Below are 14,625 nucleotides of genomic sequence, written 5' to 3'. Positions count from 1 at the left end.
CACTGGTAGCATAGTGTAGTGAAAAATGCACTCAATCGACAGCCAGGAAACTGGAGAGAAAGCCCTCCTGCTATATACTCACTGGGGATACAAGAAGGCACTAGATAAGAACATCCTAGGTAGAGAACAAACATATGGATACCAAGGGGGAGCGGGGGGCAGGGAGGGAAGACTATGATACTATTATACATAGTATCAATAGTGTACATATGTCAATCCCAATCCCAATTGGAAGATTGGGATTGACATATATACACTATTGACACTATATATAAAATAGATAACTAATGAGAACCTACTGTATAGCACAGGGAACTCTACCCAATGCTCTGCAGTGACCTAAATGGGAAGGAAATCCAAAAAAGAGAGGATATATGTATATGTATAGCTGATTCACCTTGCTGCACAGCTGAAACTAACACAACATTGTAAAGCAACTATACTCCAATAATTAATTTAAAAAAAAAAAAAAAAGGCCATCCTAGGACATGGCATACTGTGGACACTTAAATACTTCCAAGGTGCCCAGACTTTTGTGCTTTTGATTTGAACCTTAAAAAGCTAGGAATTGAAAGAGAAATCAAATCAAGAAGACATAAAACGGGCAAAGTTCACTGTCTTGGCCATTTTTCAGGTTTTGATCCTCATGAAATACCTTACTATTTCTTCTGTTGGGAGTGAAATCTACCTTAAACTTTACTGGCTAAGATGCCTACCAGCATTTCATAAACTTGATGATGCCAAGCTTCTCTTACCTTGGACAGCTAGCTCTTGGAATGATCAGTGGACACAAGGTTCAGCAAACTGCAATGCTAGTGTCTGTAAATGAAACAGGTAAAGGTTACTCTTAGGTTCCAAGCTCTTATTTATTCATTAACAATCATAAACTCTTCTATCTACACCACAGTTTCTTGTTTGCAAAACACTTTCACATTCATTATCTCATTTCACCCCATGACAACCTGGTGAAGAAGCAGGAAGAGATTATTCTACCCACTTCTTAGGTGAGGAAACAGAAGCTCACAGAGTGAAAAGGAGGATGAGAAGGGAACTAACATCTCTCGATTAACTTCACAAATGTCATGGGAAATGGGTATTACTGTCTTGATTTTACAGATGTGAAAACTGAAGTTCAGAAAAAGTAGGTAAATTGTCCAAGACTACATAGTACAGTACATGGCAGAGTGAGAGTCTGAACCCTCTGAGCTCTGCCTGTTCGTCCAGTGGTCTTTCCTTTATACCTAGGATATTAGGTGGGAAAACACAAGGACAGACAACTCACTGACTAGATCCACTAGACTTAGTGGAAGAGGGAATAATGAAATAAAACCAGCTATTTGATTGATGTGAAGAAGTAGCAAAAACACATGGGATTTAGAGCCAGTCAGACCTGTCTTCCTCTTACCAATGGTCTTAGGCAAGTTCCTTAAGCCCCAAATGTCAATTTCCTTACACGTAAATGTGGCACATAATACCTACTTCATAGCCAAAGATGAGTTAAACTTTTTGTGGAAGATTCTCCTACATTATTTCATATTCATAGGCATGGACAGCGGTGGTATAAAAAACGGTAACATTTCTTCCTATGAGCCCACACTTATATGATCAAAGAATGATGCTCTAAGCACACAAGGCTAGAGGATATCTCTGGGTTGGGTATTTGCTTGATTTGTGACCCTAGTTTTAAAATACCACAATATTTATCTAGATCAATCTTAACATGGTCTCACCTAACAGCAGCACAAAGAACTTTTGTTCCAAATGACAAAACCTCAAAAGTTAAGAATCACGTGTCCCCTCAACCCCAAAAAGCAAAAAAAACTGCTTTAGGTGAATGGCCTGAAGGTTTATCACAGATCATTCTAAAGTTTGTGCCTGTATCGTGCTTTAGGTTCAGAGAGATGGAGCTTCCAACAGGAGTGCAAGAACAAGGGGATTTGTTTTAACATAAGGATAGATTTACTGAGAAGTAAAGACCTCTGAGAAGTTTTATGAATATATCCCATTTTCATACAGGGCTCAAATCAGATGATATGAATAGAGCATGGTTGATAGGATACTCTGCAAGAAACTCTTATCATATGCCACCAATATCAAAACATTAATCATCTTTAGCATTATGCTTTATAGTTTGAAAAATATTTCATGACCATGTTTTCTCAAATCATCCTCGACATAACCCCAATGAAACCTTACTACCCCAATTCCACCAATCAGGAAACCAAACTTCAAAAATCACGTGGTTAACATGGAACAGATAAAAGTTTAACCTTGTATCTTGATCCCCAAACAAGTAAGGACTCTTCTACTACACGATGTAGGCTTCCATTTGGGGGCGCTCTATTTGGAGGGAAAGGTAAAATGAGTATATACCCAATAAAAGTCCATTGTCAAGGCAGCAAAGCACATTTAGTATTGAGTCCTGCTTCACTGGCAAGTGAAAGGAGAGAGACTTCACATCTGTGGTCTAACCAGAAGGTGACACATTACTAAGCTGAGGCAAAAGACGGTTCGATGCAGGGTTACCATGAACACTTTCTCAGCTCTCCCCAGTGAAGTTTCAGAGATGCGACATCCTTGAGCAAGCTATTGAAACACAAGCCACAGAAACAACAGAAGGCTGTACCACTGAATTTTCGTAAAGGGGTCTCCATCACTAAGTTTCATCTCACACCGCAGAAAAGCTGAAACCTTCTATCTAAGAAGTTCACCGTCCTCTTCTCACACGGTTTGAGTGGCACGTGTCCTCAGTAACTCGAGTATTTCCCAATGCAGTGGAGTTCTCCACTAGACCCATAAAGACATCTGGGACAAATAACAAATCCCACTCTAGCGTCTTGGTAATAAAGTCAGTTATCTTTGGCTGCCTCTGTAGATTTTATGACTGCTGGCCCAGAACCTGGCAGGTCTGCATCCTCTATCAAATCACCCATCCTCTCCCAAGAAAACTGTTCTCATCTCCAGAAGCAATTTCAACCAAAAATAAAGAAATCAGGATGATCAACCTCTAACTTACAAAATTTCAACTTATTAATTCGAATCAGTGCAAAAGCAAGACTCACCAAACCTAGCTGGGACTAGTATAAAATAATTCATCATTTCTACTGTATTTGGGGGGAAATAGGAGAGAACAATGGAGCCAAATGAAGAGAGAGAGAGAGAGAGAGGGAGGGAGGGAGGGAGGGAAGGAGGGAGGGAGGGAGGGAGGGAGGGAGGGAGGGAGGGAGGGAGGGAGGAAAGAAAAATGATGGGGAATAAGGAAAAAAGAAGAGAGGAATGGGAGGACATGAGAAATGAAGAGAGCAGAGAGACCTATTTCGACAGGTTTTTCACAAACCATGGTAACCTCTGGATTGACCACTGCACCCCAGAACATTTTTTAGGCAACATAACTCTAGATGATGATCCTGACATTAGGAACAAAAATTCCAACCAAATGGCATGAGAATCATTAAGGTCAATGTATAGATGCCCCTTAATACTTGATACTTTACAAGTGCTATAGTACAAATGAGCAGTTGACAGAGCTTTGTAAAAACTTCCTCTAAGCCAATAAACAAGTAAGTCTTCAGTCTTGTGGTCCCAGATTTTCTTTCTGAACAAGGGGGGTTATCTTAAAAAGAACACTGGAATGGGGATTGAGGACCTGGGTTCTGGTTTTAGCACTACAATTCCCAAGTCTTTTAAATCAGAAGTTGTATTAAATATACATTTTTCTACTTCTCTTTCCATGAGTCTTGACCATGGTTGTCCCTAAACCACTGTGAAAAGGCCAAGAATTATTTTGTCTAGACTTTGTGCATTTTGTTAAGTTTTATGGATTGGTAAAGGTGGTGGTGAGAGGATTACTTATAACTTAAACAATGTCATAATCTTAAACATGATTATTAGGAAGTCTGACCCCAAAAGCAACTGAAATGTGAGATTAGGCCAAAGGCTTTAGATGACAGACATGGAATGTCCTTCATTCCCATCATCAAATCCCGTATGAAGAACATTTTTAAATGCACGCTCACCTGATACCCTAAGACATTTATCAAGAATACAACGTACTCCATGGCTTATGAACAATTTGGTTGTCTCATTAAAGTAATGTTTGCCAGTACTTAATTGCTTCCCTCCCTGATTTTAATTTCCTCACCTGTCAGCATCTATCAAAGGCACTGAGATCTTCTGACATCCTGGCTGATTGTGTTGAAATTAATCATATTTTTAAAAAGTAAATTGCATGGCCTAAAGGTAATGCTCATCTTCTTCATGTGATATTTATAAGGGTTCTATCAATGGAACTTATAATCTAGAAATTAAATCAGAGGCTTTAGGAATGCTAAGCAGAAATATAAGTAGCTCACAAATTTCCAGCACTGGACTTCAGAAGATCGGTACTTTAAAAAATGCAATCTACAAGTGTTTACTGAACATATAGCACTTGCCAGCAGTCACTACTGGGTAAACAGAAGAAAGTAAGACAAAGCTACCTCAGAAAGTTTAAGAAACAAGTGAAAATTATTTAATTAAGCTGAATTGACCTTGACAAAGTAGCCAACAATCTGGTCACTCAAAAGATACATTTTGTATTTTCAACTGTGATCAGTTATATATATTGTGTTTTCACATGGGTTAATGATTTTATTCTTCACCTCAAGCCAATGAGGTGAAATTGGTATTACTGTTAGTATTACAATATTGCTACAATAGTAGCAATATTCCTATTTGACAAGTGGCAAACGTGAGGCACAGAGTAGAGAAGGGACTCTTCCTTAGGTACCTGGTTATGGGCAGAGCTGGTCTGCGATCTAAATAAAATCAGACAATACAGTATGATCACTTTGACATAAAGAGAGAAAAAATTATTTGTAAATCCTCCATACATAATTATTCAGTGCTAATTCTTGTACTAATATCTATCTGTAACAATGCTTAAGATACTCACTAAGGAAACCCACAGGCACTAACCTGTTCTATAAGAACAGGTGAGATGAGATGATGGATGGGGAAAGACTTTGTAATGTGTCCTACCATCATGAGATTATTTTTATGTATTTATGTTATTATTCCTACTTTGGAATACAGAAATACGCATTCATGCAGTAATTAGGTCCCAAACACTAGTTCTAAGGCCCCTAAACTAACCAGAAAAAAGGCAAATGTTGCATGTATGAAATTCTGGGCAGCAGGGGTGGGGAAGTCAATGATAACACATAGAACTCAGAAGTTGGCTTTATAACCAAACAGAACTAACCCCTAGTATATGGGTCTTATCTTTCCAGTGGACTCTAAGCCCCTACTCAGCCTTTACGCGTATCTCCTGCTATGAAGCTTTTCCTGACCCAAAGGGGTTTGGTGAAGCAGTCTCTCCAAAGATGACCATAATGCCTAGTTTCATATCTAGATCACTAAAATTACCACACTGTATTATAACTTTTCCTTGATTCTATGTATTGAAGGAGAAATCTTGTCCAATTCAATTTCTTGAAACCAAACCTCAAATCCAGAATCTGGTCCTTAGCAGGTACTCAAGAAAATGTTTACTGAATGACTACATGAACAAATGATAAAAGTGTTCTATGTAATTCCTATAGCATTTAGATCAATACATGTCATATAACAAGTACTTAGTAAATGTCGGTTGAATTGAAATTAACTGAACAGTTAATTTAAAAAGCATATTGTTCAACTAAATGATTCTAAAAGCTACTAAGTAAGTGATTCAATGAAAAGTTAAGTAACCTGCAGTGGCCCAGCCATCATTAACCCAGTAGATGGGTGAAGAAATGTTCTTCACAAGAAGAATAATAAAGGCTGAACATATGAACAGAAATGTAGGCAGGAGTTGAGAAAATTCATGCAGAGGAAAACAATACTTGTCAAGAAAACCATGTTAAATGATATAAAATTTAAAAATAGAGAGGGAAAATAATCTAGAGATAATGAAAATTTCTTTTAAGATTATAGGTATAAATAAAATCCAAACAAGGAACAATGGAAAGAGGAAGGAGAGATTCTTGAAATAATGAATACTAAAAACCAGGTCATATGTGGGGGAAAAAAAAATCAAAGACAGAACGGTATGTGTGTGTGTGTGTGTGTGTGTGTGTGTGTGTGTGTGTGTGTGTGTGTGTGTGTGTGTGTGTGTGTACACACACACATATATATATAAATATATAAAACTATATATATATATATATATAAAACTGAATCACTGTGCTATACACCTGAAACTAATACGATATTGTAAATCAACTCTACTTCAATAAAAAAATTAAGGATTTTTTTAAAAATTGATCAAGTCAAAAGTAATATCTATTACATGCTATGTTTCTACAACTGAGCTAAGCCCTTCACATATTTTAATCCTTAAAAATATGCTTATAAGTCATTATATTTCCCTCTTGCATCTGAGTAAAGGAATGCTTAGAAAGAGTAAGTCATCTGATCAAGTTCACACACCTAGTAAGTTATGGTACTAAAATTCATATCCCAGCTTTTAGGCCCCCAAACTCATACTGTTCTCAGTATAATAACAAAGAAAAGAAGTCAGTTTGAAAGGGGCATTTAGAGTTGGATGGCAAGATGGAACTCTAGAAAGTGGTATGAAATAGGGAAGGCGTAAAGAATATGAGCATCCTGGGACATAAGTAGCAAGAAGAAGACTGAAGGAGGAATGAAGATGGTTGGGGAATCAAAGCTATCTTGAGGTATCTGAGGATGTGTCCTGTATAAGTCATATTATACTCCTGAATAATCTACAATGCTGGAACTATTAGGGTTGAAATGATAGAAAATCCAGTTTCAGAGCAATGCAAAGGAGAACATGAAACATGAAACTGTCCAGCAGCAGAACCAATTGCCCCCAAAGAATTACAAGTGTTCAAGTAGAGGCTAAGTGGCCATCTGCCAGGAAAGGAATGCATGACATTTGGTGGGAGGGACTCGACATGAGAAGGGGGGCCAGTGCAGCTCTGTGTTTCAGAGATTTAGCTGGCCAATACTGAGACATAAACAACAGCTCAGGGCTTCCCTGGTGGTGCAGTGGTTGAGAGTCCACCTGCCGATGCAGGGGACACGGGTTCGTGCCCCGGTCCGGGAAGTTCCCACATGCTGCGGAGTGGCTAGGCCCGTGAGCCATGGCCACTGAGCCTGTGCTCCACAACGGGAGAGGCCACAACAGTGAGAGGCCCGCGTACCGCAAAAAAAAATTAAAAATAAAAAAATCTGAAGAATGTCCTTTGAAGAAGAGATAAAAATAACATCCACTCAACACACCCATGGAGCTCCTAGGATACACCAAGCATAGGACAGACCCAAGCTCCAGAAGTTCTGACAAGACAGTGGAAAACACTGTGAAGAGTTAGAACTATTGCTAGGCAATTTCTGAGCCTAATAAATGGCTGGGAAAAACCATAGCTACAAGTCTAAAAAAGAAAGAAAAAAGACTTAATGGTTTGCAAGTAACTAAGGACCGGAAACATCAGTTTTGTGGAAAGAAAAGGAAGTTACCAAAGGCCTAGGTTTAGGGAAGAGTTGATTCACAGGGGTGACCAAAGGCCAAATCTGATCACATTTTGGGGTAATGAAAACAGACATGGGGGAAGAATCACAAAGTTAGAAAACAAAGTTTAGCTCACAAAGTTCACAGGTAAGGGAAAGCAATCATTGTTGGATGAGAAATAGGAAAAAATGACATCTTGCAAAAGAACATCCAACTTATTTGAAAATGAGAGAACAATACATTTGAGGGTCTGCAAACCTACTTTTACGGCTTGCCAGACATACTCATTTTCATACACTGCAACTGCTTTCAACCTCCAACCTCCCTCAAAACTACTCTAAAACAGGAGGAAGGTATTAAAGAGAAAATGCAATGCCTAGGTCTGGTTCTACTGCCTCTCTCAGCATCCTTCATTACAATTTCAAAATCTGACCAATTTTTATTGAAGAAGACATCACATGAAACATTAACATAAGCAAAAGCAAAATTAAGAGTAATTTTTATTGGACAACCTCCCTCCTTCAGGGAAGTGGAGAAGGAAAGAGAGAGAGAGGGAAAGAGGGGGAGAGAGAGGGAGAGAGAGAGAGGGAGAGAGGAAGAGAGGGAGAGAGGGGGAGAGAGAAAACAAGCTTTAATAGAGAATTGAAGGTCGAGGGTGGCTGGCCGGTGAGATGACTTGTCGTGATATGAAAGATAATGGTTGTGTGTACAATTTCCTTTCCTGTGACTTTTAACTAATCTAGGTGAAGAAGGAAGTCGTTGCTTCAGCCCAAACTCACTGATTCTTTTCTCCCCACAAAGCTGGAATTCTAAACCAGAAAATGAATAAGCAGTCAACTGCTCCCTCACCTTCTCTCCACTCAGCAAAGACAAAGCATGCTGTTTAAAGAGGCAGCAGTGGTAACTACTGAAATATTGAAAAGCAGAAGAGAGAGCAGTGGTGAAGTGGTGAGTACAGAGAAGGGAAAATATGCAAAGGGTTTAATATGCAAAAAATATAGAAATCTTCCTAAATATGTTCAATAATTATATGCTTTGGCATCACCATATTCACAAAAGAACGTCACGAACATCTACCTTGAAATTTCTGAAACTGAAACAGGAAAATAAAAGAAAAAAAGAAAGAGGAATGCACTAACAACTGAGTTCTTGTCCCTGTTCTACCACTAACGGGTGGGGCTGTCTTGGGTTGGTCTTTTCCAGATCCCCTCTGTCATAAAATGCAAAGACTGGATTAGATCAGTGACTCTCAGTGTGTGATCCATAAACTCGTAGGTCCTCTAGACCTTTTCAGGAAAGTGTAAGTTCATAATACTAAGACGTTATGAATCTTTTTCACTGCGTGGAATTTACACCAATGGTGCAAAAGCAGTAAGTGGGTAAAAATGGCTGGAGTCTTAACATGAATTAAGGAAGCGGCACCAGATGTACTGATAGTCATTGTACTTTTCACCACCAAGCACCCACAGTAAAGGGGGGGTTCAGGGGGACTGTTTCACTTAAGACTGTCCTTAACGCATTAAAAATCCTTAATTTTATTAAATCTCGGTCCTGAGGTTTTCACATCTTCTTCGTAAGACTGATACATCTTTTTAATATTCTGTGTGAGATAGTAGGAAGTATTCACAAAGCACTTCTGCTGAATCCCAAACTATAATGGTTGCCTCCAAGAAACACACATGTGTGATTGTTTATATTGAGAGATGAACTAACAGCTCTTTGCATGAAACACCGTTTTTATTTGAAAGAATGACGGACAAACTGTGGTCATTCTGACTTGGTCATATCATACATTTTCTCAAAAATAAACCAAAAGAACCTATCATTTCAAGAAAAACAACTAACAGGATTTATTGTCGTTGATAAAACTCAAATGTTAAAGTGAAAATTAGAATTTTTAAAACCTTGCATCTACTATTATGCACTTGACATCTTCCTAATACTTAAAATACTTTTTTGATGAAATCAGTGGTGATATTAATGAATGTAATTGTTTTTTTAAATGCTAAAGAATAAAACATGTCAACATTTGGAAGATATGCGTAACTCCGTGAACCAAATAACCAGTGAATGATGTTACACAATCAAAGGTGAAAATCAATTCAAAGTAAAAATTAGACCAGTGGATTTTAATATAATGGATTATAAAAAGAAAAAGATTTATTGATATGAGTTCAGACTTCACATTGCAACTAAACTTTAAGAAACTACCACTTGTCAAATTTTGGTGTATTATCAAAGAAGAAAATCCACAATTACCTCTTTTTTACTTCCTTTTCCAATCCTTTCTGTAAATCCTTTCTGGATTTTCTTCATAAATTTTAATCAAAATACATGTTGCAAAAAAATACAACGCAGAGGTAAGAATCCAGTTGCCACTTTTTTCACTAATTTCTTTATTTTGGAAAATGTACTTATTCTCATACAAATATTTTTATTAAAATATTGGTTTTATTTTTGTTTAATTTCTAAGATAATGAATAGCATTAGCTATCGCTCACATAAACAAAAACTCATTTTTAAGAGTGTAAATAGGTCCTGAGACCAAACCACTGGACTAGATGGGATTTACGTCTGCTCCCTTCCCACCTCGTACTAATCTTCTTTGGTTCTAAACCTTTAGGGAAGATACAGAGTGGCCTCAGTTCTGTGTTCAGATCCTGCTACCTGTTTACCTTAACGCAGCTGCAATGTTAGTGAGCATTTAGGAACACTGAAACATCTGTATGGCTTCACCATGGAGTAGTCCTTTGGTTAGTCAACAGACATTCACTGGGTGCCTTCCGTGGGGCAGCCTCTGGTTAATACAGCACGCGGACCAGAATCCAGACTCCATTACTACTTAAGGGATGCTCTTGGTCAAGATACAAAACCTCTCTAAACTTGTTTCTTTAATGTAAAAAAGCATTAGGACCCACTCAGGATTACTGTGTCGCTCCAGTGAAATGATCCACTGAAAAGCTTAGTATACACAGCACCTGGCCTATAGTAAAAACTCAGTAAATCGTACCAACTGTTATTATAACTAGGATGTCCCTTACCAAAACAGACTGTTTGCCATGAACATGAAAGAAATAAAAACAGTTTAACATACATATTATCAGGGGCTTAAAACTCAAACCCAGTTACCAAAGCATTCAGCTCCATGGAAACACAGAAGCAAAATTATCCAGGAGCTCTTGTTTCTCACTTCAAGAACAAGAATCTGGGGAGTTCCCTGGTGGCCTAGTGGTTAGGATTCCAGGCTTTCACTGCCATGGCCCGGATTCAATCCTTGGTCGGGGAACTGCTATCCTGAAAGCCGCAACGAGGCCAGTAAATAAATAGATAGATAGATATAAATAAGTAAATAAGAAAATAAATAAATAAAATGTCATTATGTTTTTTTTAAAAAAAAAAAAAAGAACAAGAATCTGTCTGTGACCAGGAATGAAATCAGGGTTGTAATAATGACCCAGCCGCTGCATAATTGCCTAAACTTTCTGTGGTCAAACGAGCAAGCAGTTCATACTCAGCATCATTCTCAGCACTGTGGTGACAGGACAAAGGACAAGAGGGGAGTGAGGATTCAAACCAAGTTCCCGATTAGACAAAACTTTGACTTTTCCTTTGTTGGAGCAAAAAGTCATGTTCATTTTATCTCTTTACTCCACTTCATTTGAAACACAAAAGGAATGAGGTTGGGGAAAAATAAGGATGCTTGTCAATCATGGTCAGACCAAAAGTGAAAAAAGATGCCCTAATATTGCTAAGAATGGATTATAAGTAGGAGAGAGGAGGTCCTTGATACGTTTCTTTCTTTTTTTCTTTTTTTTTGTTTTTTTTTTGACCGCATGGCACGGCATGCAGGATCTCAGTTCCTGGACCAGGGATGGAACCCATGCCCCCTGCAGCGGAAGCGCATGGAGTCTTAACCACTGGACTACCAGGGAAGTCTTGATAAGTTTCTTTAAATAAAAAATATAATCTGGAGGAACAGACAAAGGCACACTTACCTCCAAATTTTTATAAATATTTAAAGGTACTAATCATCAAACTAGTTATATCGATGAGGCCCAAATTTCACTTTTAAGGGAAAAAAAAAGATGTCTTTTTTTCACTTTATTTCATTAACTCTAAGTATAACCACTTCTAGTGTCAATATCTTACTAGCCTGATAAGACTTCAACTGCTGATTTAATAGAATGATGTAAGTTATGCTTCCAGAATAATGTATAGAAACGATCATGCCCCCTTAACAGCACTTGGATCTTCAATCAGGAAATTCAATTTTAGCTGCAAAACTATGTTTTGGCAAAAGTGCAATTGAACTCAGTGTACTTGTCACATTTCTAAATATACTCCAGTCACCATGACAACAAGGGAGACTGATGGATCGCTTAAAAGAGTACGGTATATTTAATTGTCAGCATTTTAAACTGACTCAGAAAAATGCTGTGTGATAGGTCTACTCACCATGGTTACTGCCGGCTGAGTCCATAATAATCAAAGGTTCACATACACACGTCGACAACGTGCGCACAAAGAACATAAAACTCAGAAGGCCCTGTATTTCCTACCAGGCCAATCGCCAAACTTAAGGCTTTAGAAAGACTTGTTCTCATTAAGGTGCCACCCAAGAACCTCTCTCCCAGATTTTCAGGACCTGCATCTGTACCCAAGGCCACTAGAGCAAATCCTAAATCAGATTCCAATGCCTGCGCCACCTCTTAGACTAAAGATAAAGACTAACTTAAGGTTAATTTCTCCTGGAACATATCTGGAATAGGGAGGAAAGAGACTCTTCTTTCCTTGCATGTGGATTTGTTTCCAAATGACAATCTTCTGGGACCCATTCATTCCCTAAATAACCGTTTCCCAAGTGCCTCTCCTATGTAAGGCAATCTTCCACAGGCTGGGGATACAGTGCCAACAGACAAGGTCCCCACCTTTAGATAGCTGACATCCTAAAACAGGAGGAAGATAAAGGTATCAATAAATAATACTTCAAGAGAATGAGATAATCCAATTACCTGATCCATTAGAGTATACTATAAGCAGTGCCTGGTGTACAGTAAGTACTCAGCAAGTATGCAGAAAGGTCACAAGGGGAAGTCATAAAAGTATCGAGTTTCAGACTCTACTGCCATAGTCAAGGTTATGAATGGTGACTTCGACTGGGTCACTACTCTATCCCAGTGCTTTTCCACAGCGCACGCTCACCTGCTTAACCACCTCTTACAAAAGAGGTAGTGAGAACAATCAAAACCAGGAAATATTCCAGAGGCAGAACAAACACACACTGGCCAAGCAGAGCAAAGGGGGTAGGTGGTAGCAAGTGGCATTGGATGTAGGCCATGCAGCCCGGTAGGGAATGTGCCCCAGGGTTCAGCAGGTCTGGAAGGTGCTTGAGATGCTGCCTGTCTAGCAAGCTAAGAGGCTTGACGGTGATGCTGTTGCTTGGGGAACCACAGTTTGAGAACAAAGGTTCTAGGAGAGTCTGGAGGCAGGAACACCAGTCAGGCAGGAGGCAATGAGAACGTGTCTTAGGGCAATAATAGGTGGAACCGAGAAAAGGGAAAATATCCCAGAGATGCAGCAAAAAAAGATAATATCCAAAACTTGAGGCCGAAGGATCCATGAGCGCAAACATAAAGGAAGATGGCAGAAGTGATTCCAAGCTTTCTTTAATGACTTTGTTCACTCAGTAGATAGTTTCCATCTTTCTAATACAAAGCCCTTTCACAACTAATGTTTCCTGTAGCCACAGTCTATCCCTATAGGGCAGCATCAAGGAAAATGATTGTGGTGACATAATAACAATAACAATAGCAAACACAATACCAGTCATTTATTGAGAGCTTATTCTGTGCCAGGCACCTTACTCCATGTGCTACCGCCAGTACTGACACTGTCCTACCCCTGTTTCACAGGAGATGGAACTGAAACTCAGCATGTAGACTCGCCCAGAATCACTCCTGCTTCGGCTGGACTCAAACACAGGAACGGACCCTATAATCCATGACCTTCACCTCAATCCTGCCTGCGAAGTTCAATCTATAGGAGAATTAGATGCCCATGTAGGGCATGCATCCTCAAAGTCAGAGTTCTCTTCTAATATGACTAAGCTTTAAGACTGCAAGTGGCAAAGCTTGATCCATGGACTCTATCTAGTAGCATAGGAGTGAAGCAACCAAGGTCAGCTGGCCTGTCTGCAGCAAGGCTGTGACTCATTTCACACCCTCACAAAACAAACATGGCTTGAGTGTTTCTGTGCTCACACTCACATTCCTATATACCTACTCCACGTGCTTTTCCATGGCCCCACGCTTACCCTCTCAAACTTGATTCTGCTTTGCGTTATACCTTTTTCTGCCCGGAGAGTAACAGGCTCTCTATGCATTGATGTATTTGGAGGAACGATGTGAGAAAGAGGCCCTCGTTGGTGAAGATGCATGGTGAACGGTAGTGGATATTGATAAGGCATCAGCAGGTAAGAAAGATGAGCTTAGACATTTGCCAGCCCAGGAAGTGGGTAAGAAATGAACCACAAGATCTTCCTTCTAGTCACCCACACTGCGCCTTCCCAGGATGATTCACAGGTATGGCTCCACGGACCTGACAAAGGGGACTGTCTTCAGGAAGATGAAAGCATGTTTTTATGCCTGCTCTCTCTCTTTTTTTATTTGTTCTTTCTTGAGTAGTAACTATTAATTGTGCTATGCGGGCAGTACAGAGATGAGTCTACCGGGAAACCAGCACAAATCCATCAAGTGCTTTTAGTTCGAGCTTTTTAGAAGCAATTGTTTACCACATTTTCCCTGCTCTTTTTCTCACGGCTAGAATTAAAGTGGATTTTACCACACGATCACCGCAGTGCCCTCCTCCCCCACCTCCAAATGAAGACAGAAGATGGCTAGTGGTCTCTCACCAGCAAAATCACAAGACCTGTGTGAGAAAACCAATTCATTTAGTGTTTGTAAAGCCTAAGGATTGGTCCCTAAAATAAGTACCGCACCTTTATTAACATATGAGAACCCTGTGATGTAGATATTGTCCCATTTGAACCAATGAAGAAATTTATGCTCAGAGATAATATGTTACTTGTCTAGAGTCTGACAACTAGAAAATAGCAGAGCTAGGAAGTAAACACA

At 39.2% G+C, this 14,625-nt stretch overlaps 1 protein-coding gene across 12 annotated transcripts in view; it reads right to left on the bottom strand.

The window, feature by feature from the left end:
* LPP (LIM domain containing preferred translocation partner in lipoma) overlaps positions 1-14,625 on the bottom strand; it is a 701,187-nt gene that overhangs the window by 520,004 nt on the left and 166,558 nt on the right. For 11 of the 12 annotated variants that reach the window (XM_067738384.1, XM_067738387.1, XM_067738383.1 and 8 more), the window contains one exon: positions 756-819. The exons of the other annotated variant lie outside the window; for it this stretch is intronic. The gene's annotated coding sequence lies outside the window, so the exon portion shown is untranslated. The remainder of the gene's footprint in view (positions 1-755; positions 820-14,625) is intronic. 12 annotated transcript variants of the gene reach the window in all.

The sequence above is a fragment of the Pseudorca crassidens genome, chromosome 5 (assembly GCF_039906515.1).
Source record: "Pseudorca crassidens isolate mPseCra1 chromosome 5, mPseCra1.hap1, whole genome shotgun sequence".
NCBI lineage: Eukaryota > Metazoa > Chordata > Mammalia > Artiodactyla > Delphinidae > Pseudorca > Pseudorca crassidens.
This window is presented reverse-complemented; position numbering and strand designations above follow the sequence as displayed.